Here is a 23,558-nt window from a genome sequence, read left to right as displayed (position 1 = left end):
GCAAGCTTTCTCACCCAGGCCAGCTGCTGCGGACAGCCCAGGACGCATCTGTTCACCACACAGTTTCTTATGGAACTGAGGTTTCCATTCCCTGTCTTAACTACCCTCCAATGCGTCTTTGCTTTTGAGCTCTCCAGATCCTGCTGCAAATCCTGACTCTCAGATGGAGAGGAGTGGGCCCCAGGATCCTCGCTCCCTGGCCCAGTCCTGCCCAGGAGAGCTGGCCATCTGGCTCTGGACTGTGGTGCTCGCACCTGGTTGGGCTACCCTGGTCGCACCTTCTACCCCCAATTCCGGCCAGATGGGAGTGGAATTCCTAGGAAGCGCTGGGCCCCCACCTGCCTTCCCTCTGCCCCTACTGGCACATCCGCATCCTGTCCCTCGCCCTGCTAGGCCTCCCTGGAACTCCTGGGTGCCAGGACGGCTGCCCCCTGGGGTAGCAGGCCCAGGGTGTTGCCAGGAGTGTGGAGGTGGGAGTGGGCACTGCGGTGCCTCGGCATGGGGGGCGGGGCTGGGCAGAGGCAGGTGGGATCTGCCCGGATCCCCGAGTGTGCACAGGCTGTGATTGCCCTGGACGCCGGCCAGAGAATTGTTTTTCACAACCACCACCCGCTACCGGAAGAAGAAAAAAAAGGAACGACAACAAAAACAACCACCAAATTTTTTTTTTTTTTAATCTGCTGTTAATGGCCGATTGGCTGTACATTATTAAACAGGCAGCTGGAGATCTGCCAGGGAAGGGCGCTTGAGCCAAGACTCACAGCCTGAACACAACGTTCCTAGGAAAACAGTCACCTGTGGGGTCCCCGGGGAGGAGGACCCAGGGGGATTGGCCCTCGCCCGGCTCATCCTTCCCACCTCAGCCTCTGCTCTGGTCATCTTGTGGGGAGCAGGGCCGTGCTGCGCCTGGAGCCCAGACATCCTTCGTCCGGGCCCTGTGGCTCCCTCGCCGCCCCAGGGGCCCGAGCTGCTCTTTCCCTCCTCACGGTTAAGTGGACAGGCTCCTGCTTCCATCCCACGTGGCTGAGGCCAGCGCCGGCTCTCCTGGGGGCTGGGCTGGGAGCTGGGCGTCTGGTCCTCTGTTCGATTCCATTGAGTTCCTCCTTGTGGTGACATTGGGACTCCCTACGTGTCCTCCCTGGACTTCAGTTCCCACATCACTCCAAGGAGAGGACTGGGCTGGTCAGCACTAAATTCTCACCAATATTTTGTGAGCCCTGACTGGGTGGCCTTGGGGAGAGGCTGGGGTGACTGTTACCCAGACTTTGGAGCACTTCTTGCTCCTCCCTGATTCCACTGGTGAGACCAGGAGCCATGTCTCATGCAAGAGGGTTTGGCCACTGGACCCGTTCACATCCTTTTGGAAGTCCCTCCAGCTATCTTGACGCCAGCCAGGGTAAAGGTCAAAGGTGTGAAGGTGACATCAAGTGGGAGAAAAGCAGAGGGTCTGGAGTTAGGGCGACTGCCATCTTGGTGAAGCCAGTGCTGTACTAGGGTGCACAGATAGGAGCACAGTATGGGGTCCGGGTCACGCCAGGGTGGGCCCACTGCCTTCCACATGGTCAGGCTGCTGCTGGCATGTGTGTGTGGGGACATTAGTTTGGGAACTGATCCTAAGGAACCTTCTCTGAGCCTCTAGAGATAAGATGGCAGAGCGGTGAGGAGTACAAGCTGGGCTTTCCTCCCATCACCACTGTTTCTTTGCCGTCTTACTATTATTGACATTGGGCAGGTGACTTCACCTCTCGTGTCTCAGCTTCCTCGGCTGTACAAAGTCGGTTAGAATAACACCTACTCCCAGGGCTGTGGTGTGGAGTGAATGAGCTTGTGCATGGACAGGGCCCGGCATGTGTGAAGGGCACACTAGCTGTTGGGAGGGAAGTGGTACCTCCTGCTGGTGTTCTGCTCTTCCTCTTCTTGTCACTGTGTGTGGATGTGTCTGTGCTGCTGTTTGTTCAATGTCTCTCCTCTTCCAGACCTTGAGGGCAGGCTCTCCACCTGCAGCTTGACCCACTGCAGCGCTCACAAAACATTTGCTGACTGAATGAATAAATGAACAAATGAATGAAGGTTAACTGGAAAAGGATCAGAACCAGGGAAACACCTGAGCACCTAGAAAGTGGAAAGATCCAGAAACTGTGAAAGAGCTGGGAACGTTCAGCCTGGGAATTGACTGTTCTGGGAGGTTGTGAGTGACTCTGTGTGTGTGTGTGTGTGTGTGTGTGTGTGGTGTGTGTGTAAGATTTTTGAATAAAGCTTTGAAAAGGTTTGTTCTCTGAAGTGGAACCAGGAGCCTCGGGAAAGCAGGCTGCCTCTCAGTGGTGGGAGCTGCCTTGAATGTGGGAGGGACTCGGGGCCTGAGGTGTGCAGGCAGAGACTGGGGGCACGCCTGGCACAGGGGGAGCCCTGACTCTCAAGGCCCTGAGGTCCCTGCTGACTCGCTGCTGCTTCAGCTGGAAGAGTAGTTGCAGTCCGAGCCGGTGTCTGTGAACTTCAGTTTTCTCATCTATAAAATGGGATTAATAATGGTCAATACCCATAGGGTTGTTGAGAGGATTAAAGTGAGTTAATACCCACGAAGCTCTAAGAACATGAAAAGCACTCGATAAATCTGAGCATTTATCAAACAGGACCAAAGAGCTATGGTGTGGCTTCCTCAATGCCACATCGATGGCTGATGTGAAGGAGTAGGATGTGAGGGGAGCATAACCATACGGGGGCTGCTCAGGCCAGACTCTGCACTCAGCGCCCAGAGTGGTTAAGTGATTTGCCTGAGGTCACACAGCCAGTCAGTGGGTGGCCAGCCTTCAGACTTGGTTTGTACAACTCCAAAGCCTGGACTCTCTCCCCTCCACTCCTCAGCCTGGGCAGGAGGGGGCCAGCTTTCTCTGATTCTCACCCCCTGGGAGGGACAGCACCTCATTGCAAGGTGGAGCAGAATGACTGTTATTCTCTATTATTCTCTATAAGAACCTAAGTCCTCAGGAAGGAAGTCTCCAGCTCTGTCCAACACTGAAAGTACTGCATAATTAAGAAAATATGGGGAGAGCGTGAGAGTAGGACAAGGGTTGAAATTTTCAGCAGCTCATTGCCATGGGGCCCAGGGCAAGGAGAGAGTCATAAGAGGAACACTGGAGGCATGAGGTTAGATGTTAGGAAGAAGGAATGGCGAGATGAGGGGCAACTTGAGGGGGTGCAGGGAAGGGAAGTAGAGGCACAGAAGGGTGAGGAGGTGGACCAAGGCCATGCTGGTGATAAGAGAGAGGAGGGAGAGGAACCCGAGGTTTGACAGGCCCTCGGCCACTGGGCAGCTCCAGACTTTGGGCAGGGGTGGCCGGCTAGGGCCAGTCCCCACAGGGCTACTGGGCAGTGTCAAGGAGGCAGTTTTAGGGAGTAGGAGGCCAGTTGATCAGCACACGAGCCAGCCTGGGACAGCAGGTGCAAACGGAAAGTTCAGCCACCAGCCCGCCTCCTTGCCTCTTCCAGCCTGGCAGCTGGCTTGTCCTAGAGGTCAGCTCTCATGCTGGGGCCAGCACTCTCTCTGCTGATCAGTCCCCACAGGCCTGGCTTTGTCAGGGTGCTGTCCTGTCCTTAGCAGCTGCTCAGTCCCTGGCTGTTTCTGCCTCTTGGACATTCAGAGATGAATGGGAAATGGTCCCAGTCTCAAGGAATTCACAGATGCAGGGGCAGAAAGACAAGGGAGGTGTACATGGGCGTGGAATTTGCCCTGGCTCACCTTCCCAAGACAGTTTTTCAAATATTTGATCATCTGAAATAAAAATTGGGCCCAATCTCTCTTGTGGTTTTATTCAACAAATATTTATTGAGTGTGTGCTGTTGTCCTCTGGATGCTCTTTGGTTTATAGCGTATAGAAGAGAACTTGACATTTCTGATGGTGTCTGAGCAGCGTGGAGTAGAGTGGAACTTTCACCTTCTTTCATCTGGCTTCTGTACCTCTATTCACACAACCAAAAGTGCACGTACCTTTTGGGGTCAGCCATATCCTATTGCCCGCTGAACTGAATTTGTTTTCACTAAATCTTAGACTTTTCCTTACATGATTAATTAATTCAGTTTTTTTAAAAAATGAATCTTGAATCTTCGTTCAGGACTTTACTCCAACAGAAATGCTTCCTTGCTAATTTTGGCCTTTTTATAAAGTCAGTTTTGCGCTTCAATTCAGTTCCATACCTTAGTTCTTCTTTCTGTTTTTTGTTTTCTACGTGTGCTTGGTGAGTCTCCATTCTGAGTCCTCACCTAGTTACTGATAAGTATGTCGGACAAGCCAGGGCAGAGGACAGCGCCCTTTGGCAAGTCAGGAAGCTGACATTGATCTATTAATCAACACCCCTTGGCTTGCTGGCTAGGAATCCACTCGACTTTCTATCTTTTCTCTAAGCATTTCATCATGGATCCTGCCAACACCTTCCTGAAACCCAGATAATCGAGGTTTGGGGATTCCCCAACAGTCTAGTCCAGGAACCGTATAATAATGGGGTTAGGGTGGTGGATGTGGCTGTGTGACGGAGGGTTGCGGGCTCTCCCCGAAAGGATCCAGGCTGAGCCAGTGATCATCGCTGGGGGAGACCTGAGAGGAATCCTGTCCTGGAGGCACCTAAATCTCAGGGTCCTTCCTGCTTTAAAATCGCACTTCTCGGGGGAGATAGGCATTTGTGTGCAGTCAACTGACACGAGCAGCGACTTTCTGCCAAGGATCAACATCTGCCTGGAAACGTGTTCCAGGAATCTTCCAAGGGACCTGAGAAGTTATCGGATGAGGAGATGAAAGCCAAGAGGGGCCGAGAGTGACCTTTGGTCCCCAAGACAAAGCAGGGCTGAGCAGGGCTGGAACCTGAGGCCCTGACTCCCAGTTGGAGGCTCTTGGGGCTGGGTCCCACTGCCTCTCCTGGCTGGAAACTGAGGCTGGCTCCGGGGAGGGAGGGGCTGTCATCATGTGTCTTGGGGACACTCTGTTGGCAGACTGTTTTCCCCATGCTTCCCCTGCCCTCTGATCCTCCACCCTCAGACTGTGGTGCAAATCTGAGAGTAGGACCCCTGAATGTGGAAGGCCTCGTGCTTCTCCCTCCCGGGGGGGGGGGGGGTTGGGGGGGTTGGAGGGGGTGGGGGGGTGGGGGGAGTGTGTGGCAAAGGGCCTGAGGCATTGCTGCACTTTGAGAGGTGCTGGGAACGCATGCAAATGAGATGCAAATAGGGGACTGCGGTGGGGCCCGGGGCCAGGGGTGGGGGGGGCCTGACCCTGCCTCAGTCTGGCCTGAGTGTTAAGGATGACAAATAGTAAAGGAAACGACCATTGACCTGGGCTGTGAAGCCCAGCCTCAGGAAGGAAGGGAGGGAGAGGGGCTCTGTGGGGCAGCAGGGCGGGGTTTGGCTTCTGGAGTCAGCTCTGGAGGGTGCCCTAACCAGGGGGTCCCAGGGGTGGCCCAGAGATGACAGCACCCTGGAGGACAGCCCAAACTCATCCCCAGCTGCAGGGGGGTGGTGTGGTCAGAAGGGGGAGGGTGCAACCCGAATGCACAGACTTTGACCAATTGCCTAGGGCGACCCCCAGGGCCTGGCTCCCAGCCAGCGTGTGTCAGGTCCAGCAGGATTCTGAGGGCCAGGGTCTCTCCCCTTGGGGTCTGGGCATGTGGCCCTGTCTTCTCTGTAGTGGAGGGAGAGGAAGAGGGCGGGGCCAAGGGCCCTGGGGCGGGTGGCTCCGGGAGGCCACTCCCCTGCCTCCACCCTAGGAAGATTTCAGGAGCCAATCCCTCCCTGCTGGGTGTTTGTGGTCAACTCTTAGCCCAGCTCTGAGGAGCTTCCCCTCAGTACTGTAAGAGCCTGGGAATCTGGCCCAGCGAACGTGGGGGTCAAGGGGCGTGGTGCCCTCCAGGGGGAGTGCTGAGACCTGGAATGCCCAGTTGTGCCATATGGTGACAGAGCCTTGAGTTGGAAAACCTGGATCCAAATTCCTCCTCCTTCATCAGCTGCTCTGTGACGCTGGGTGATCGCTTAACTGCTCTGAGCCCATCTCTAAGACTGGGATAAGAGTCATAGTCACTTGCCAGGTTTTAATGGGGGTCTGCAAGGAAAAGCACATGGAAAAGGTTTGGTGCAGGGTGGGCGTTTAAATAGGGGTGAAAATGAAATGAAGGAGCCAATGAGTTCAGCTGTGGGTTGACACGCCTCTCCCTCACAGCCCGCTGTGGGGCTGAGAGGCCCGGGAAGCCGGCATTCAGTGCTCTTGGGCCTTGACCTTTCTTTCTTTTGACTTTCTCTTGGCCCTTTTTTCTCTGTGTCTCTGTGTCCTTCTGTCCCCCATTCTGTCGCGTCCCCTACGCTCCCCATGGCAATGCCTAACTCAGCACCTGGCCCCGACGAGAGCGGTTCATTTCCCCTCTCTTCTCTGTGGCCTCTCTGTGGCTCCATGGGCGGCCGCCACCCCCAGCTCCCTCTCCTTCATCCCTCTGGGTCCCTGCTTCTGACCCACTCTTTGTCCCACTCTCTCCTCCTGGCTTTTCTGCCCTCCGCGTCTCTAGCGTCTATCTGCCATTAACAAGCATCCATTGAACGCCTATTAGATGCCAGGCACTGCCCGGCTCCTTTCTGTGTTCTGCGTCTCCTTGCCTCCCAGCTGCCGCTTCTCTCCCTCCCGCCCCGTGCGGCCTCCTGCCCTCCCTTCCCCCAGCTGCACTGGGCTCCAACACTGGTATTATTCAGTTTTATGAGAACCCCCCCAAGGCCTGCCCCTGAATGGACCAACCACAACTGGAACCAGATGTGCAGTGCTGTGCTTGGGGATGGGAGGGAGGAAGGGAGGGAGGGGGGAAAGGGGCATGGACTGGCTCAGGGAGAGGGGAAGGAGGGTTGGGGGATGGGAGATGGGAAACCCTGGGAATCCTGAGTCTTCATCAGCCTGGAGGAGGAGGAGCTGGGAGGGGACCGAAGGGCTGAGCAGGCTTCTGCGGGAAGCAGTTCTGGCGCTGTGTGTGTGTGTGTGTGTGTGTGTGTGTGTGTGTGTGTGTGTGAGATCGGCTGTGGGACAGCTCTTGGAAATAAAGGGAACGGCTGCTCTTCTTTGAAAGCCTCTAGTTTCTTGACTTCCTCTCTGTGTGGTTTTTAGAGATTTGCTGAATTCATGGTTCTGTACCCAGGTGTTGGAGCAGGAAGGCTGGGACAGAGGGAATCATGGTGGAGTGGGGGATGAGAGCGGCTGGAGGACAGTGTTTCTCAGAGCCCCCTGCATCTGCTGCAGCCCTGGGGTGGGTGGGATGCTCCTGGGACATCTGTGTGTCAGTCTGATGGTCCCCATGTCTTAGCATACTCAGGTTTTCTGTCTGTGATAATATAACTTTGAAGATAAAAGTCTGCATACAGTTATCTTGGTACAGCCTTGTGCAGAATTAAGCGTTTAAGAGAGCCCTTTCATTCGATTTTTAACTCATCATCCATCCATCTCTCCATTGTTCACTTATTCATTACACATTTATTGAGAATCTACTAGGTGTCAGCGTTGTGCTAGGCACTGGGCAAAGTTGGAAAGGAGAAAGAAAAAGACAAGTAGATCTTTGCTCAACTCTTGGAAGATACAGGAGTCCACCCAACTAGTGTATGTCACAGCATTAGCATTTGAGCGAGAGCCCCGGGTATTCAGCAGAGGGGTCAGTACCTACCAAATAGCTGGAGAAGGATCCATAGAGAATGTGGCTTTTGAACTGAGCCCTGAACGATGTGATGGCAAGGCTCAAAGGGCAGGGCTGCACCACAGAGGGTCTCGAATGTCATGCTGCAGAGCTGGGACTGGATACGGTAGGTGTGGGGAGCTGGGGACGATCTGATGTCAAGCAGGATGATAGTGGGTGTGGGTTGGAAGGAGGCGACGGGGAGGATAGCACTTCTGCTCTTCTGTGACCTGGGAGAGGGTTCCACTTTTATTTTTTTATTTTAATTTTTAAATTAAAAAATTTTTTTGGCCGCACGGCATGGCATGTGGGATCTTAGCTCCCCGACCAGGGATTGAACCCACGCCCCCTGCACTGGAAGCACAGAGTCTTAACCACTGGACCGTCAGGGAAGCCCCGAGGGTTCCACTTTTATAGCAGACCCCCCTATCTACCTCTAGAAGAGCCTAGATGGCTGACATGGACTACTGTCACTTCCCTCCCCTGACCAGGGCTGACCCAAGCCCCTGAGCAGCCCCTGGTCTGCAGGGGGCGTGAGGGTTAGGCAGGATAGGGCTATTTGGAGACAACTTTGTCTCAGAGTTGGGGCAGTGAGGGCTGGGCAGGGGCCCCAGGAGGCCTGGGCCAGGTTTTCCTACACAATCTCAAAGGCACGTTCTGTGGGACCAGGTCTTTCCCATCTCTGGTCAGTTCCCACATACTTACAGATTGAGGACGCTGTCAAGGTTGGTAGGTTCTGAGATGCTGGAATTTGGGACTCTGGGAGGCCAGCCACAGCTGCTGCCCCATCACTGCCCACCGACTCTTCCCATCTGGGAGGGGATGAGGTCATCTTGCTCTGGAGGCAGGGGGTGGATGCAATGAGGCCTCCGTCTCTGCCCTCCCCACGTAAGGTCCTGAGGAGGTGCCTCTCTCCCCGTCTCCGTCCTCCTAGGCTTCACTGTCACGGATTCGGGGGGGGTTGGGGAGCAGCCCTCTCACGTGCTGACCATCTCTGTGACGCTGGCCCCAGATGCCACCAAATCTTTCCTGAGGCTGTTTGTTCCTCCCGGGGCTCCCCTATCACTTTACTCTTTGGAAAATTGAAGCCTGGGTAAGGGTTTGGCTGGATTCATAAAATCAGTGAGCATTAGAACCAGAAAAGATCTCTGAAGACCTTTGGATCCAAACTCATTGGCCAGCAGGGGAAACTGAGGAGGCTCAGAGATGCAGGCCACTGACCCAGGACCTCACAGGAGGGTGGCCCAGGTGGCCAAGAGAAGGACCTTTGAATCTCAGGAGGGCTGAGTGGTGGGGAGCTTGTCTCTGGAGCCAGCCCGTAGGATCCGAGCTCCTGCTCTACACCGTCCTGTGTGGTCTTGGACAAGTCAGCTAACCGCTCCAGGGTCACTTTCTTCAGCTAAAATAACAAGGGAGATTCGAAGATTAAGTGAGCGAGAGAGAATATTCTTTAAGTGCCAGACGTACAAATAGGTATGCAGCAAATGACTTTTTCCTTCTCCTCAGAATAACCCTATCTGCTTCTTTTATCATTTGTATGGTACCCCAAACTTCAAATCACATTTCCCCCAATATTTTTAATTGTAAAAATTTTTTTGCATATCGAAAAGTTGAAAGGATAATATGGTAATCTCCCTGATTCTGTAATAAACACGTTGCTACATCGGCTTTATCACATTTCTATCTCTCCCTCCATCAATCCGTCTTATTTTTATTTTTGGATGTATTTCAAAGAGAATTGAAGCATGCATTTCATTAATGCGAGTTCAGTTCAAATCATTTTTGAACATACAGTCACAAATGTCCTAACTCAGCCCAGAGAAAAAAGCCAGGATTGTTATCCCACATTTGACAGAAAAAAAAAAGCAACAAAAAAAAACAGGTTCAGAAATGAGATTTTAGGTCTCCAGTCACAAAATGAGTTGGAAACAGCATAAAGCAGAGCGGTTTACAAAAGTTGGGAGTTGCTATTATTATTATTGTCTCACCAACCATCCTTCTCCACCCAGTAGTCCTTGGGCCATTTCTCTGTTGCTGTGTCTGGGGTCCTGGACCTCTTGGCATCCTGCCCCCTCTGCCCCGAAAGCCCTCTGTCCCTCGCTTCAGGTCCCCTGGGAGGCTGCTGGGCTGGTGGCCGAAGGGGGGGCACCCTTCTTGGCATGCCTTGCCGCAGGCATACGGGCCCTGCCGCCCAGCTGGCCGAGCCGGGAGCTGGACGTGAATGCCCTGGCCGAGTGCTTCAGGGGTTAAAGGAGGCGGCGGGCAGACTGCTGGCCGGCTCCGGGAAGGGGGAAGGAGGAGGCGGTGCGCTGACAGCCCGCCCGCCTCCACTGCCAGGGGAGGGAGCCTGGCGAGCTGCGCCCTTGCTCAGTTCCCAGTAGGGGCCCTGGGACCAGCTCTGCCCCCTGCGCCAGCTCCCTGCCTGGACACAAGGCTCACTCACGCCCTCCTCTCAGCAACCAGCTTCTTGCCAGCCACAGCTGCTGCCCCATCACTGCTCACCGCCGCCCCCCGTCCTGTGAGCCCAGACACCCATCCCACCCAGTGGCTCCTCTGCCGGAAAGGTGAGTGTGGGGTGTGCGTGTGTGTGCGTGTGTGTGTGTGTGTGTGTGTGTGTGTGTGTGTGTGTGTGGCGGGCTGCCGGCACTGGTGCTGTCAGGACCACCAGTGGGACATGAATTAGAGGAGGGGGGAGGTCAGTCTGCCTGCTCACGTGCCTCTGGGCTAGGTAGCCCCCCAGGCCAACATGTCAGCCCCCTGCCGCCGTCAGTGTCTGGTTCTGGCAGGGATGTCTGGGGTGCAGTTGTCCCTGCTTGGAGGGAGACCAGTCACAAGGAGTTTTGTTTGCTGGGGAAGTTGCTGGTGTCAGTGGCTGCTTGAGACCGAGGCCAGCAGGGACGAGTGGGGAGGGACACACTGACCAAGGCAGTGGGGAGGTTGGGGCATTTAGTCTCCAGGGTCGCTTCCCTTGCCTGCCTGCTGTCGCAGGGCTGCCTGGGGGCGAGGACCACGACACAGGCGCGGGCAGTTTTTCCTCTCCATTTCTTGCCCTGCCATGGGCGGGAGCTGTTACTGGGCACCTTCTTCCTCCTTGGGGCTCTTCTTGCTTCCACGCCTCATCTCCCAGGGGCAGCCACGTCTGCGAATGAGGGTCTGGCAGGCTCAAGAAGGTTTCCCACTTCACCCTCCTCAGCGTGGGTCCGTGCTCCCTTGCCCATGGGCACAGCCTGGCATGAGTGCCCCCTGCCGCCCTCCCCCAGCCAGCAGCTCCGACTCCCTTCTCACCCCTCTGGGTAGAAATAGCTAATCCAGGTGGTTAATGAACAGACACACGCAGCTGCCTTTCACCCCCCGCTCCTTCCTCTCTCCCCACCGCTCTCTCCTGCCCTGACCCTCGGCCATGCCTGCCACCCCTTGCCAAGCCCAAGCCCCCATACAGAGCTAACCTCAGTGTCTGTCCCCTACCCTCAGTTCAGGACCAGGGCCAGGACTGCCTCTCCAGATGTTTTTAGGTTGGGCACTGTCTTAGAAGAGGAAACTGGGAGGGTGGTGACCGAGAAGCCCGCTGTGCTCCCGAGCTGGGCTCCCTGCAGGGAGGTGGGATGGGGTTAGGGGACGGGATGGGTGCTGGGGAGGGGAGGAGCTGGCTTGGGGAGGGCAGAACAGGCGGTCGTGGAGTGAGGCTTAGAGGGGCAGCTGGAGGCGAGGGGTCTAGAGCCTTTGGGGACAGGGGCTTCTCTTCTGGGAGCCCCAGCGTTCCTTCCATGTGGTAGAGCCAGCCAGGGGTTTGGGAGGGTGTGGGGGGAGTACCCTTTTTCCTCGAGTCTCTGCTGGGCCCCTTCCTGCCGCTGCCTGGGTCGGGTGGGGACCACTGTGGCTCAGACTTGGCCTTAAGTTGCTCCCACCCCTGCCAGCTGGCGGCTACTCCAGTCTCCCCCACCCTCGCTCTCCCCCGGGACCTCAAAGCTTGCTAAGGCTAAGGCACCCTCTGCCCTGACCCCTCTGGCCTAGGAGAGTAGGAGGGAGGACCTGGACCTGGCTCTGGAGTGGGGAGCTGGCTGGGACAGCTCTCAATGGGATCAGTGCTGGGGTCGCAGCGTGGGGTTGGCCTTGACTCTGCTGCCCGCAGAGGGCAGGGAGTGGAGACAGTGGGCCAGGGCCTAGGAGGGTCTCTCAGCCGGTCTAATAGGACTGGGAGCCAGAACTTTGAGCTGAGAATTCTTGGATGGCGGAGGAGGCAACCTGGGAACCTCTGCTTCCAAATCCTTGGCCTTGAACCCTTCTGGCTCTCCTTCCTGATCCCTCATCCCATGCTTCATCCTTCACTTCCCTCAAAGCCCCAGTTCAGAATCTCCCATGGGGGCTGTGGTGTCCAGAACTGTAAACACAGGGAGCTGGTGGCCAGGTTGGAGGGGGGCCGGGGTGGGGTGCAGAGGAGTTCAGAGAGGAGGTTACCCTTTGGTGACCATCTTCTCATTGCTGATGGACCGTGGCTGAAGCTTTGGAGCTTGGGAACTCTCAGTGCCCTGTTTCTACTGAAGTAAGAGTAGGAGGCAAAGGGGCCGAATGGATTTTAGTTTGGTGAAGGAAGCTCAGCTCGGTGTAACGAAGGGCTTCCTAACAAGCCTGGCGGGTCAGCAGGAGAAACGGCTGCCTTGTAAGGTGGTGAGCTTCCCGTCTGGGGGCGGGGAGTTCAGACAGAACCAGACAGCAGCTTGGAAGGATTCCTGAGTTGGGATGTGGTTAGAAGGGATGACCTTGAAGGTCTCTTGGGATGCTGAGGTCCTGGGATTCTTAGAGTCGGGGAATTCTCTGACACCCGGATCAGGGAGCAGGAAGGCAGTGGCCTCTGGCCTGGGGTGTGGGCACAGGCAGGACCTCTCAGGGTCCTTTTGTGCCCTGCCAATGTTCGGGGAACAGAGAGCCTGACGCTCTGCCCTCACACCCATAGCTCACTGCCCCACCAGGTCTGCTTCCTGCCAGGATTTTGAGTTTCTTCCGATTCCTCTTGTCCCACTGCTTGCCTTGCCTGGCTGGTTAACCCCACAAGGGCTGGAGCAGACCTGTGGGCCCAGGGCACGGTGTAGGATGGAGGGGAGCCCTGCTCCCCTGCAGTTAGAGCCCACATCCCGCCCTGAGGTGCTAACTGGGGGCAGTAGGCAAGGAGGGGGGTGTGCACTGAAGGTGGGCAGCTTGAGCCCCTGTCCAGTTTGCCCCCCAAAAGGGGCCTCCCCAGCCTGCCTGGAAATGGTAGGCAGCGGAGCCAAGATCTGAGATGGGAAAAACACAGGGGCTGCACTTCTCTGAGACTTGGTTTCCGAATTTGTAAAATAATACAGGGTAGTCGGGGCAGCTAGAGGTGGTTTGTGTAACTAACTGCTGGGGGTGCCAGCCAAGGGCGTAGTTCTAGTGCCTCTCTGGAGTGTGGGAGGAGCCGGCCACCTGCTCCCCGCCACTGGCCTCTCCAGACCTGTTTTCCAAGGTTGGGGTGGGGGGGCTTGAGGGCAGAGAGGAGAGGCAGGGTAGGGGTGGGGTTCAAGGTTTCTGAGCATCAAACGCTGGGAGACTTGAGTTTCCCTTGATGGAGCGTCAAGGTGGGCTTCTGGGGTGGGCTCTGGACCCACACTGGATGTCCCAGCCTGCCTCTCTCTGCAGCCCCTCCTCTCTGGATGCCCTGGGAGCCCTTTTCTCCTTAGTGGAGAGAGCGAAGGAGTAGGGTCCTGGTCTCAGCTGAGGATGAAGTCCCTTCTGATGTCTAACTTCAGTACCTTGGGACCAGATGAAGCTGCTCAGTTAGGATGCTTCTTCCTCTGGTCTGACGGGGACCCAGTGGGAGGGGCAGGAAGGTGAGATGCTGAGTGTGCCCTTGACCCTGGAGAAGTCAGGGTCGGAGCTGGGGTGGCCGGCAAAGGGTTTCAGGTGCAGCTACTCCAGCTTCTTGGCTTATTTCTGGGGCCTTGAGTCTCTTTCACCCCAGAAAGGGAAACCGAGGCCCAGTTGAGGGATATGTATCGAAGGGGGGCAGAGGAAAGCTCTCCCAGTTACTCGACTCTGAAAAAAAGCGAATCAGAAATGGGTTGGTGCTGCGGGAGGGAGGGAGGGATCTGGTGAGGCTGGAGGGACTTTTGTCCCCAGCACCGTCCGCCCATGGCCCCGGTCTTGGCTTCCAAAGCTATTAGGCGTGCAGAGGTGTGGGCACCAGCAAGCTGGAACGAGGGTGGTGGCGGGGGGCAGGGCTGCCAGTCCTGTGGGCCCCGCCACCCCCCCCTCGGGTGCCCCCTCTATTATGCATGGTCACATGCAGCCCTCCCCTCCTTCCTTCTCGCCAATCACCTGAAACGCTTTCCCATGGTGGGGGGTGGGGCCGCAGAAGGTGCAGCTGGGTCCCTGGCCTGCCTCTAGCCAGCTTGGTGACCTTGGCCATCTTCCTACTTGTCCACACCTCGGTTTCCTCAGGGAGGGTGGTCGGTGTCTTTGGGGTGGGGAGTGGTAGGTGGGCCCAAGGCCGTCCCTGGCGCTGCCAGTCCTAGTCCGTCCTCCAGGGTTCGTCTGGGCTCTCTAATCCCTGCCTTTTTAGGGCTGCAAGCCTGTAGCTCAGGCCTGGGTGTTCCAGGAAGCAGAGAGGGACTGGCCCAGAAGGGCTGTGTCCTGGGGAGCTGATGGGGCATGAGGGGCTACAGGAGGGCCCGAGTGGAATCCTGTCTTTCTGCCATTATGGGGCGAGGGTCCCAGGCCTAGGTCAGGGCCCCCAGGAGCCTTCCTAGGCCTTCTCCAGCAGAGAATATGGGACCCCTCAGTTTTCCTAGCCCTTGCAAGCTTCCTAGGTGCTCACCTGTCTTCAAGATGGATTACAAGCCCCTTGAGGGCATGCCTGTGCCACTTGCCTCCCTGGTGATCCTTGCTGTGCCTGGCACAGTGCTGCTTAGCGCGAATCAACTGACTAAGGAGGGGCAGACGGGAGAGAGTTTTAGACAGTTTAAAAATTTTTAAAAAAATTTTATCCTTTAATGCAATTTTTAAAGGTTACGTTCCATGTACAGTTATTACAAAATATTGGCTAGATTCCCTGTGTTGTACAGTACATCCTTGTAGCCTAACAGTTTGTACAACCAATAGTTTGCACCTTCCACTCCCCTACGCTTATATCCCCCCACCCCCGCCCTGCCACTGGTAACCACTAGTTTGTTCTCTCTCTCTGTGAGTCTGCTTTTTTTGTTATATTCACTAGTTTGTTGTATTTTTTTAGATTCCACATATAAGTGATATACAGTATTTGTCTTTCCCTGTCTGACTTATTTCACCTAGCATAATGCCCTTGACAGTTTTAATAATAATTTCTGCCTCATAGTGTGGTTGTGGGGATCAGATGAGTTAGTTCACTGAAAACACTTTGAACAGTGCCTGGCACATAGTAAGTGCTCAATAAATGTTAGCAATTATTATTATTGCTATTATTATAATTATTACTGGTGGTGGTGGTGGTGGTGGTGGTGGTGTCCTTCCAGGAGCCCAACTCTGGGTTGGCCCTTTTCTCTTTTGCTGTGGTTGTTCCACCCCTAAGATAGGGAGGCTTGTGGGACCAGAGAGTGGAGGAGATGTTGGCATCATTTTCCCCCAAGGGGTCCTAGCATCAGAGCCCAGAGAAAAGACGTCCTCCCCCCCTCCAACTCTGTCTCTCTCTGTGACTGGGGGCTGGTGGGGAGATAAGGGGACCTCTCGAGGCCTTCTCTGCCCAGGGAAGGGAGCTGTGTTTATGGAGAACTCTGAGAAAGCTGCCATCACAGTAGACAAGATGCATTATTATAAACCAGCCCAGGCTCCCCTTCTTGGATCCCATCCATTCCTTGATGAGAGTCACTGAATCAGAGACTCCCAGGCCCAGCAAGGATGTGGCCTGGCCTCCAGGCAGGCCACTCTTGACCTCTGGGCAAGCTACTCTTGACCATGGACTATACCCATAGGGGTAGCAACTATATTTGAAAGTGAGATTCCCCCAATAATGCTGCAAGTTGCTGTGTCTTATACCCTCTAGGTCTCTCTGAAGTCTAACCTGCATCCCTCTTTTAAATTTCTTTTAACTTTTGGCTGTGTTGGGTCTTCGTTGTTGCGTGCGGGCTTTCTCTAGTTGCGGCGAGCGGGGGCTACTCTTCGCTGCGGTGCACGGGCTTCTCATTGTGGTGGTTTCTCTTGTTGAGGAGCACAGGCTCTAGGCGCGTGGGCTTCAGTAGCTGTAGTTCGTAGGCTCAGTAGTTGTGGCTCGTTGGCTGCAGAGCGCAGGCTCAGTAGTTGTGGCGCACGGGCTTCGTTGCTCCGCGGCATGTGGGATCTTCCCGGACCAGGGCTCGAACCCGTGTGCCCTGCATTGGCAGGTGGATTCTTAACCACTGCGCCACCAGGGAAGTCCTAACCTGCATCCCTCTTGCTGCAACTTTAGTTTAGTCCCTTATTGGTAGGAGGTGGGGGAGAACCATGCCCAGCCTTTCCTGCATGCCTCAGAGCTGGGAGCTTTGACCCCGTGGTGGCAGGGGCAGGCTCTTGGCCACACTCCCTCACCATCTGAGGCCTCTGCTTTCTGGTGCCCCTGATGTTCCTCGTTAGTAGGGGTCAGCCCTCAAGGCCTGCCAAGCTACACCCTCCACCTAGCCCTGGTTCCCACCCAGGAAGGCTGAGGTTGCTCCGGGTTGGGGGTGTGAGCTCCATTTCCGGACCCCTGGTCCGCCCAATTGCAACTGTAAAAGGCATTAAGCTTTTTTTTTTTGGAGAAAGAATGGGCTTGGGCTGATGGTGATGACAGCTGCAAAGGGTTCCTGAGCTCAGCCCGACCCTATCTCGCTTCCCTTCCTCAGCCCCTGCTCACCTCTGCCCCATTGCTAGGCCATTGCCCATCTAGAGGAGGGGCTTACCTTTGACCCTTGACCTTGACCAGACCTGAGTAGTCAACTGGTCTCCGACAACCCTTTATGCGGAGCAGCCTGTGGGTTCAGCATGGGGCTTGTTGCTAGGGGGGCGTTGCCCAGGGGCAGACAGAGGGCTTCAGGGGATGCATAAGGGAGGGTTTCTGCCCTGGGGTCCCTGTGGCCTAGGGCAGTGGGAGAGCAGGGCTCCTGCTCTGTCCCTGGACTCTGGACCAATCCCTTCCCTTGCTGGGCCTGCTGTCCTCACCTGTAGGATGGAGGGCTGGAGAGACGCTGGGCTGGAAGAATCTGCGAGTCCATTTCCCTGCCGGGGCCTCCCCCGGTCCCAGGCTGTGAACTTCACCTTGCACTGACCTTGCTTCCCTCCCCACCCCGCCCCCCCACCTCTGGCAATCACTGGCAGGAAGTCCTGCTGATTAGGGCCCTAATCACCAGCTGAGACTCCCAGAAACGACGAACTGGTAGAGCAGAGAGGGGCCACCAGGCCAGGAAGGGGGAAGCACGGGGAGTTGCCCCCACCCAGGGTGACATGGGCTGGGGTGTTGGCTGTGACTAGGGGGCACTAGATGCCTGCTTGGGATTGGGGGTCAGCTCCTTGGGCTGGGGCCGTGCCTGGACACCCACTGTCAGGGCCATGTGGCAGCGGCTGAGTGCAGCTGGGCACACTTAAAAGCCTTTTTGGGCATCTACCCTCTACCACGCAAGGTGCCAGGGGTATATGTGGGGCTGGGAAGGCCAAGGAGACATGGTCTAGTAGGAAACAAAGGGGAGTAGACAGAGGGTTTCTGCAACATGCAGTGGGGGCATCAAGCAGGAAGGAGTGCACACGAGCTGGTGGAATGGAGAAGACTTTGGAGAAGAGGTGCCATTTGAGATGGGTTTTGAAGGTTGAGAAGGAGTTCGGCAGGAAGGAGCAGGGACAAAGGCTTCTTCAGGCACAGGGGAAGGCACGCACAAAGGCGCAGTGGCACGCATGTAACGATGGTTAAAATAATGGCTCCAGGCCTGTGTCAGAGTCGGACAGGCTTAGGTGTCCCTCCCACCTCTGCTGCTTACTAGCTGTATGACCTTGGGCTGAGCCTCAGTGTCTGCATCTGTAAAATGGGGTTAATATGCAATCTTACAGAGTTCTGGTGGGATGAAATGAGATTGTACTTGTCAAGTGCCTACTTGTGAAGCTCAGTGTCTGCCACAGGCCAAGCCCACAGAAAGTGGTTTGTATGGGAAAGGCTGGCTTTGTGGGAGCCTGGAGGTGTTGCTTGGGGTCCGGCTGCGGGGGATTTTCTGGGAGAGGGAAACAGCAGAGGGCCTTCACGTAGAAGAAACACAAAGAGGGTTTTATTTAGGAAGGTGATTTGGGTAGCTGTGAAGGCTGTCCTGAGCCAGGGAGACCGGGGACAGGCCACAAGTCCAATCTCCTGGAGTCCCTGGGCTGGGGAACCCTCTCCTGAGTCCCTTCGTGCCTCTGGGCTTCCTTACCCCGTGCTGTCCTCCTCTCCTGGATCAGGAGGTTGGAGATGCACTGAGATCTCCTTCCTGGAAGATCTTTCAGGACAGAAGAGAGCCCTCCTCGGCAAGGCTTCACACATGAAGGGATGGACGACTGCAGCAGGCGGGAGTGAGGGTAGACCGCGGGCAGCTCCCATTTCTAAGGAATCAAGGGACTCCTTCAGGGGGCTGTCCTTCAGCACCTGCCCGGCACCCAGTAGGTGCTTACTATTTGTTGAATGAATGCATGCACAAGGGTGTCCCCTGGTCAGTGCGGAGGCGGGGGGTGCCGAGCCTGACTGTAAGTGGTCTGATTAGTGCCTGGACAGGGGCTGCCCGTCCGTAGCCAAGAGGAATGTTGAGTGTTGCAGAGGCCAGGTGCTCAGCAACTGCATGGATGAGGGAGCGGAGATTTCAGGAGCTTTAACTTCCCGGAGTGAGGTCCCATCACAAGGGCAGTGTGGCACGGGGGGTCACGATCACAGACTCTGCAGCCACGCTGTCTGGGTTTGAATCCTGACCCCACCTCTCGCAGGCTGTGTGACTGCCGGCAACTTACCTAACCTGCCGGTGCTTGAGTTTATTCCGCTGTAAAATGTGGGAACCAGAAAGAGCCGTGTCTTCTGGACATACCGCATGACCTTTGGTTATTATTACTGCTATGGTTATTATCGTTGTGGATGCAGAGGGAGAGAGCCGGGCAGGGGCTTCTTGGCAGGGATGAGAGCGGCTGCGCAGAGCGGGCTGGGAGAGCGCTAGCGATAGGGGGGGGCTTTGAAGAGTCCTCGGGGCCTCATGAGCTGCCTCCTCGGACACCACACATGGTGCTGCCTCTGCTGTGGCCAGCTGAGCCGAGCTGAGCGTGGGAGCGGAGGCAGCAGCCAGGCCTGGATTCCAGGCTGGAGCCCTGGGAGACAGGGGCGAGCCAGGGCGAGGGGTGGGGGAGGAGAGGTGAGCAGAGAGGAGGCCAGGACTCTCCCTAGTCCCCAGCTGGGACCCCAGGAATTCCTTCCATCATCTCTTGCCAGAGGGCCTGGCCTTTTAGCTTCAGAAGGCCTGTGGTCCATCTCCCTGCTTCCTGGGCAGACTGTTTCTGATGCCCCTTCAGTGTTAGAAAGTGATTACTCTATACTAACCATCATCTGGCTGCAACTCCTTTCTTCCCCCTTCAGCTCGCCTTCAGCTCTGCCACCGCCCGTGTTGTGGAATGAGAGCTGCTTTGCAGCACGGGAGAGTGAGGGTAGACCTCAGTGCTCTTCCCTGACTTGGGGCAGGGGGAGGGGATTAGCTGGAGGGACTGGTGGCAGGGGGGTCGGGTGGCCTGTTTCTAGTCCCCCTTTGGCACTGAGTGACGTTGGGAAAAGCACTTCCCCTCTCTGGGCTTCAGTTTCCTCGTTTGTGAGATGAGAAGGTGGAGTTAGGAGAGTTCTTGCGTTCTAATCAGTGACGGAGTTCTGCAAGTCCCTGGATCTTTCTGAACAGAGAGGCTCTTGCTCTTGGGGCTCTTGGAAGAGTTGTCCACCATGGACGTGGGGGCCCTGGAGCGTCTTTAAGCATCTACTGGGAGGCCTGCTGAGACGCTGAGGAGGTCCCTTCCAGCCCTGGGACTGGAAGATTCTTTGCTCGGTGACCTCTCCTCCAGCTCCATTTCTTAGAACAGAGCGGAGGGCAACAGCTGTCAGAGTTGAATGGGCCAGAGTTTCTGGGTCTCTGTCCCAGTGACTCAGGTGGGGATGTGCTGGCGGGATTTGAGCTGCTGAAGTGAGGGAGGGAACTGGGCAGATCTGCCAGCTCCCCCTTGGCCACGCTTAGGGGACGGAGTGGGAGTAAGTGATGTGCTGAGCAGTGGACGTGCAGAGAGGAGTGAGTAACAGTTGTGAGTAATGGCTCAGTGTCTCTGCCGGGCAGGTGGCTCTTAGACTGTACAGAGCTGTCTGGGGCTCCGGAAATGCTCCCTGGAGGCCAAGCCACTGAGTCACGGCGGCAGCCTGAGCTTTGCTGCCACTGCCCTCCTTAGGAGTTGGGAGTCCAGCCCCAGCCCCTCCCCCCATCTGTACCTCCACCCCCCCTCAGCCCCATAGCTGCCCTGTTTTGTCCTCTAAGCACCCTAGTGACTTGGATTGCCTGAAGGAGTATAGATTTTGTATTCTGACTGTCCTGGGTTTGAGTCCCAGCTCAACTGCTCATAACCGAGTGGTCTTGGGCAACTTACTTTTCTTGTTGAGTTTCAGTGGCCTCATCTGGGAAAAGGGAGTATTGCCTGTTGTGCATATTGTTGAACGGGTTAAATGTGGTACTATGTCTGAAGTACACAGTACACGGTAGGTATTCAAATAAAATGGTTGTCCCACAAACCCTAAACTCTGTTTTGCTTCTCACCACCTCCACCTCTAAAATTCTTGCTTCTGTGCCTTTATCCCATCATTTTCAGGATGCTTATCCTCCAATTAGATCTGCCCCATCGTTTGTGCACATGCCATCCTGTTTCTGCCACCTCCTACCCAGCTTCCGTCTGTGTGCCTTACCCCCTCACCTGCTCTAGCAGAAGGATGGGCAAGACTCAGGTGGCCCGGGCGAGTCCAAGGGGAATTTGTCACTTGTCTGGCTGCAGTGGGTGGTCAGGCTCCTGTGGGCACCTCACATCCCCCACCTCTGCTGGTTCATGCTCTCCCCTCTCCACTGTCTGCCCACATGGGTCATTTCCCCCTCTGGCATTCTGAAATCAGCTGAGCTCAGGGCCATGCAGACTGCCCCTGCTAGTAGGTGTGCTGGCCGTGCTGCTGTGTTCCCGTCTGTGCGGCTCTGCTTGGGGCGGGGCGGGGAGGGAGCGCCAGGGAGTGACTTTGCATCTGCACCTGGCAGTGGTCCTGTGGTGTGTGTGTGCGCGCGCACACGCTCTGCGTGTGCCTCGGGGCGTCTGAGCTGTGTGTGTGCCGTGTCTCTGGGTCACTGGGCCTCTATCTGATGTGAGCTCTCTCTCCTGTCCAGTTAAAATCTGCCTGTTTTCCCAGCCAGATAAAGCCAGGTCTTCCGTTGCCTCTCCCTCCACCCCCTCTTCCCTCCAGACCTGGTTTCGGATGTGTGCATCTTGGAGGGCCTCCCGGGGAACAAGGAAACGTTGCAGAGGGGTGGATATGCGTCAGATGGAGCTGAACAATGCCGGTGACAGCCAGGCCTCCGCTGGCCTTCAGTGCTGGCCTGGCTTCAAGTCTCTGCGGCTGGCTAATTGGGAGCGAGAGGGGGCTTCCTGCGACTCAGCTACAGATGGATTTAAAGGAGCTCCATGGAGCTGGGCTTGGCCTGCCCTGCCCTGGGGACCTCCTGCTCCTGGGGCTCCTGGTGCAGTCCATCAGAACAGATGGGGTTCCAGAACACCAGCCCTTGACAGGCGCTAATCGTGCGGAACAGTCACACTAACTCCTCCTGTCGCTGCCATCTGTGGCCCAGGAGTTTTCTACATGAGTGAATTTTCAGATAATTGAAGCTTAGGCCACCTAAGAGTCGAAAGCTCCAAAGAAAAGAAGGTGAATTGCTTTGATGGGAATCTTTTGCATTGTATTATACTGCTCCGAGCTCTGACTTAAGGCAGACAGGACCTTCCTCTCATTCTGTTATTGTTCCTCAGTTTTTTCCTCTGTAAAGTGGGCATATGAATAGAACCTACCTCACAGCGTTCAAGTGAGGATTGCATGAGTTGAGACACATCAAATGCACACAGTATGCCCCGTACAGTTTGCGACCCTGTAAATGAAGGCGCTGAGGCATGGAGAGGTGCAAGAACTGCATCCGGCTCAGATAGAAGGGAGCTGACGTTTCCCAAGCATGTGCTGTGTTCCAGACATTTTTACTCATGTCATCTCAGTCAACTTTATTTTGTCCTCCCAACCACTCTGCAAAGTAGGTCTCATTATCCCCAGTTTACAGATGAGGAAACTGAGACTCGGGGAGGTTCAATAAGGTCTCAATAGCCGGTCTATGGCAAATGGGTATTTGAGCCCAGGCCTAACCTAGTCCAGGGCTTTTCTAATCCTATCTCTTGTCTTTTGGTTGGAAACTCATGATCCCTCAGTGTGTTCAGGAATTTGGAAATGAGGGTCCACAAGCAGAAGGTGTTATGATCTATCAGAATTGAACCCGCTCCCAGTTACCATGTTTGGGTTAGGTTCAGAGCGGTTTGGAGTCCGGTGATGAGACAAAATGACCTTTAGGGGTCTAGGGAACTCAAGAGCACACATGGACTTTGAGAATACAGAAGTTTTCTCCTGTTTGCTTTTCTTTTGGCAAGCCTTAAATCTTTAAAAAAGGAGGTAGGTAGGCATCAGGAAGGCCTTCCTGATAGCATCGGCATAGGGCAGTGATGCAGGCAGCATAGGGAGCTGAAGAACCAAAAAAACTTTAGGGAATTTCTTCAAATCCAAGGTGTCTTCTTCCCGCCCCCCCCCCCCCATTTTAATATTTCTGAACTTGGGATGCATCTTACGGTTGAAGTGTACAATACATTTCGGGTAGCATTTCCTCCTCAAAAGTTCTTGTCCAGTTGATGGTGCCCCAGACAATCAATGGTATCTTTGAGATTAGGAAACAGAGCCGTGAACACCTGTGGTTTGCAAGGCCTCTTGCAGTTGTGGAAGGGAGAGAGAGCTGCAGGCCATTGCCCTGCCCTGAGAGCTGACTGTGGCCAGGTTTAAGAAAGCAAGAGGAACCTCTGATGTCTGTGTGGGTTTGAGGGTGGCCCCTAGCCCTGGAATTCTCAGTCTGGGACCTCGCTCAGCCCGTCTTCTCCTCCACCCCCCTGCCCCAGCCTCCTCCACCAGGGCCCCTGGTGTGCTCCTTGGCAGTCCCAGAACCCTCTGGCTTCTTGGGTTTCCCCCTTGCTCTTAAATTTGTTTCCCATGCATCCTTCCTGCCTTACTGTTTTAGCACAGCTTAGGGTCAAAGGCTTTTTTCCCTTAAAGTTTTCATCTAAGGTCAGAAACCCTCATGGGGAGTGAGAGGATGGGGCAGTCTCCCTCTGGGTGTAATTTCTGGAAAAACAGATGGACTTGAATCCCAGTGAAGTCATAGCCCTCTTCATACCTCCGTTATAGCAGTTACTGAGCTCTTTATGATTCTCTGTTTACATGCCTGTCTCCTCCACTGGGCCACAGGTTCCCCTCCTGGACCAGGCCATTCTTACTCCTCTCTGTCTCCATAGCTGGGAAAGTGGCACCAAAGGGCCCTCAGTCACTGTTGTTGAAGGAATGCCCGGTCTTGCTTCTGTGCCCATCACCTCCCCTCTGTCCCCAGTTCCACTAGAACCTTGACTACAGACCGCAGCCCTTTCCTTCACCAGATTCTTCTAGGAGCTTCCTAGAAACGATGTTTTCTCTGCTGGAGGCCGTGTCATCCAACCCACTTGCTTTAGAACGAATGGCCCTTCTCCAGGCAGGGAGGAAGGGCTGGGGTTTTCCCTGCTCTTTAGATCTTAGAAGGTAA

The 23,558-nt window shown here is 55.4% G+C and overlaps 1 protein-coding gene across 8 annotated transcripts in view; it reads left to right on the top strand.

The window, feature by feature from the left end:
• TNS1 (tensin 1) overlaps positions 1-23,558 on the top strand; it is a 230,782-nt gene that overhangs the window by 81,034 nt on the left and 126,190 nt on the right. The window contains exon 1 of one of the 8 annotated variants that reach the window (XM_079924148.1): positions 9,943-10,244. The exons of the other annotated variants lie outside the window; for them this stretch is intronic. The gene's annotated coding sequence lies outside the window, so the exon portion shown is untranslated. Of the gene's footprint in view, positions 1-9,942; positions 10,245-23,558 lie in introns of those variants that run through there. 8 annotated transcript variants of the gene reach the window in all.

The sequence above is a fragment of the Stenella coeruleoalba genome, assembly GCF_951394435.1.
Source record: "Stenella coeruleoalba genome assembly, chromosome: 6".
Taxonomy (NCBI): domain Eukaryota; kingdom Metazoa; phylum Chordata; class Mammalia; order Artiodactyla; family Delphinidae; genus Stenella; species Stenella coeruleoalba.
Note: the sequence above shows the minus strand (reverse complement) of the source record. Positions and strands in the feature narration are given on the sequence as shown.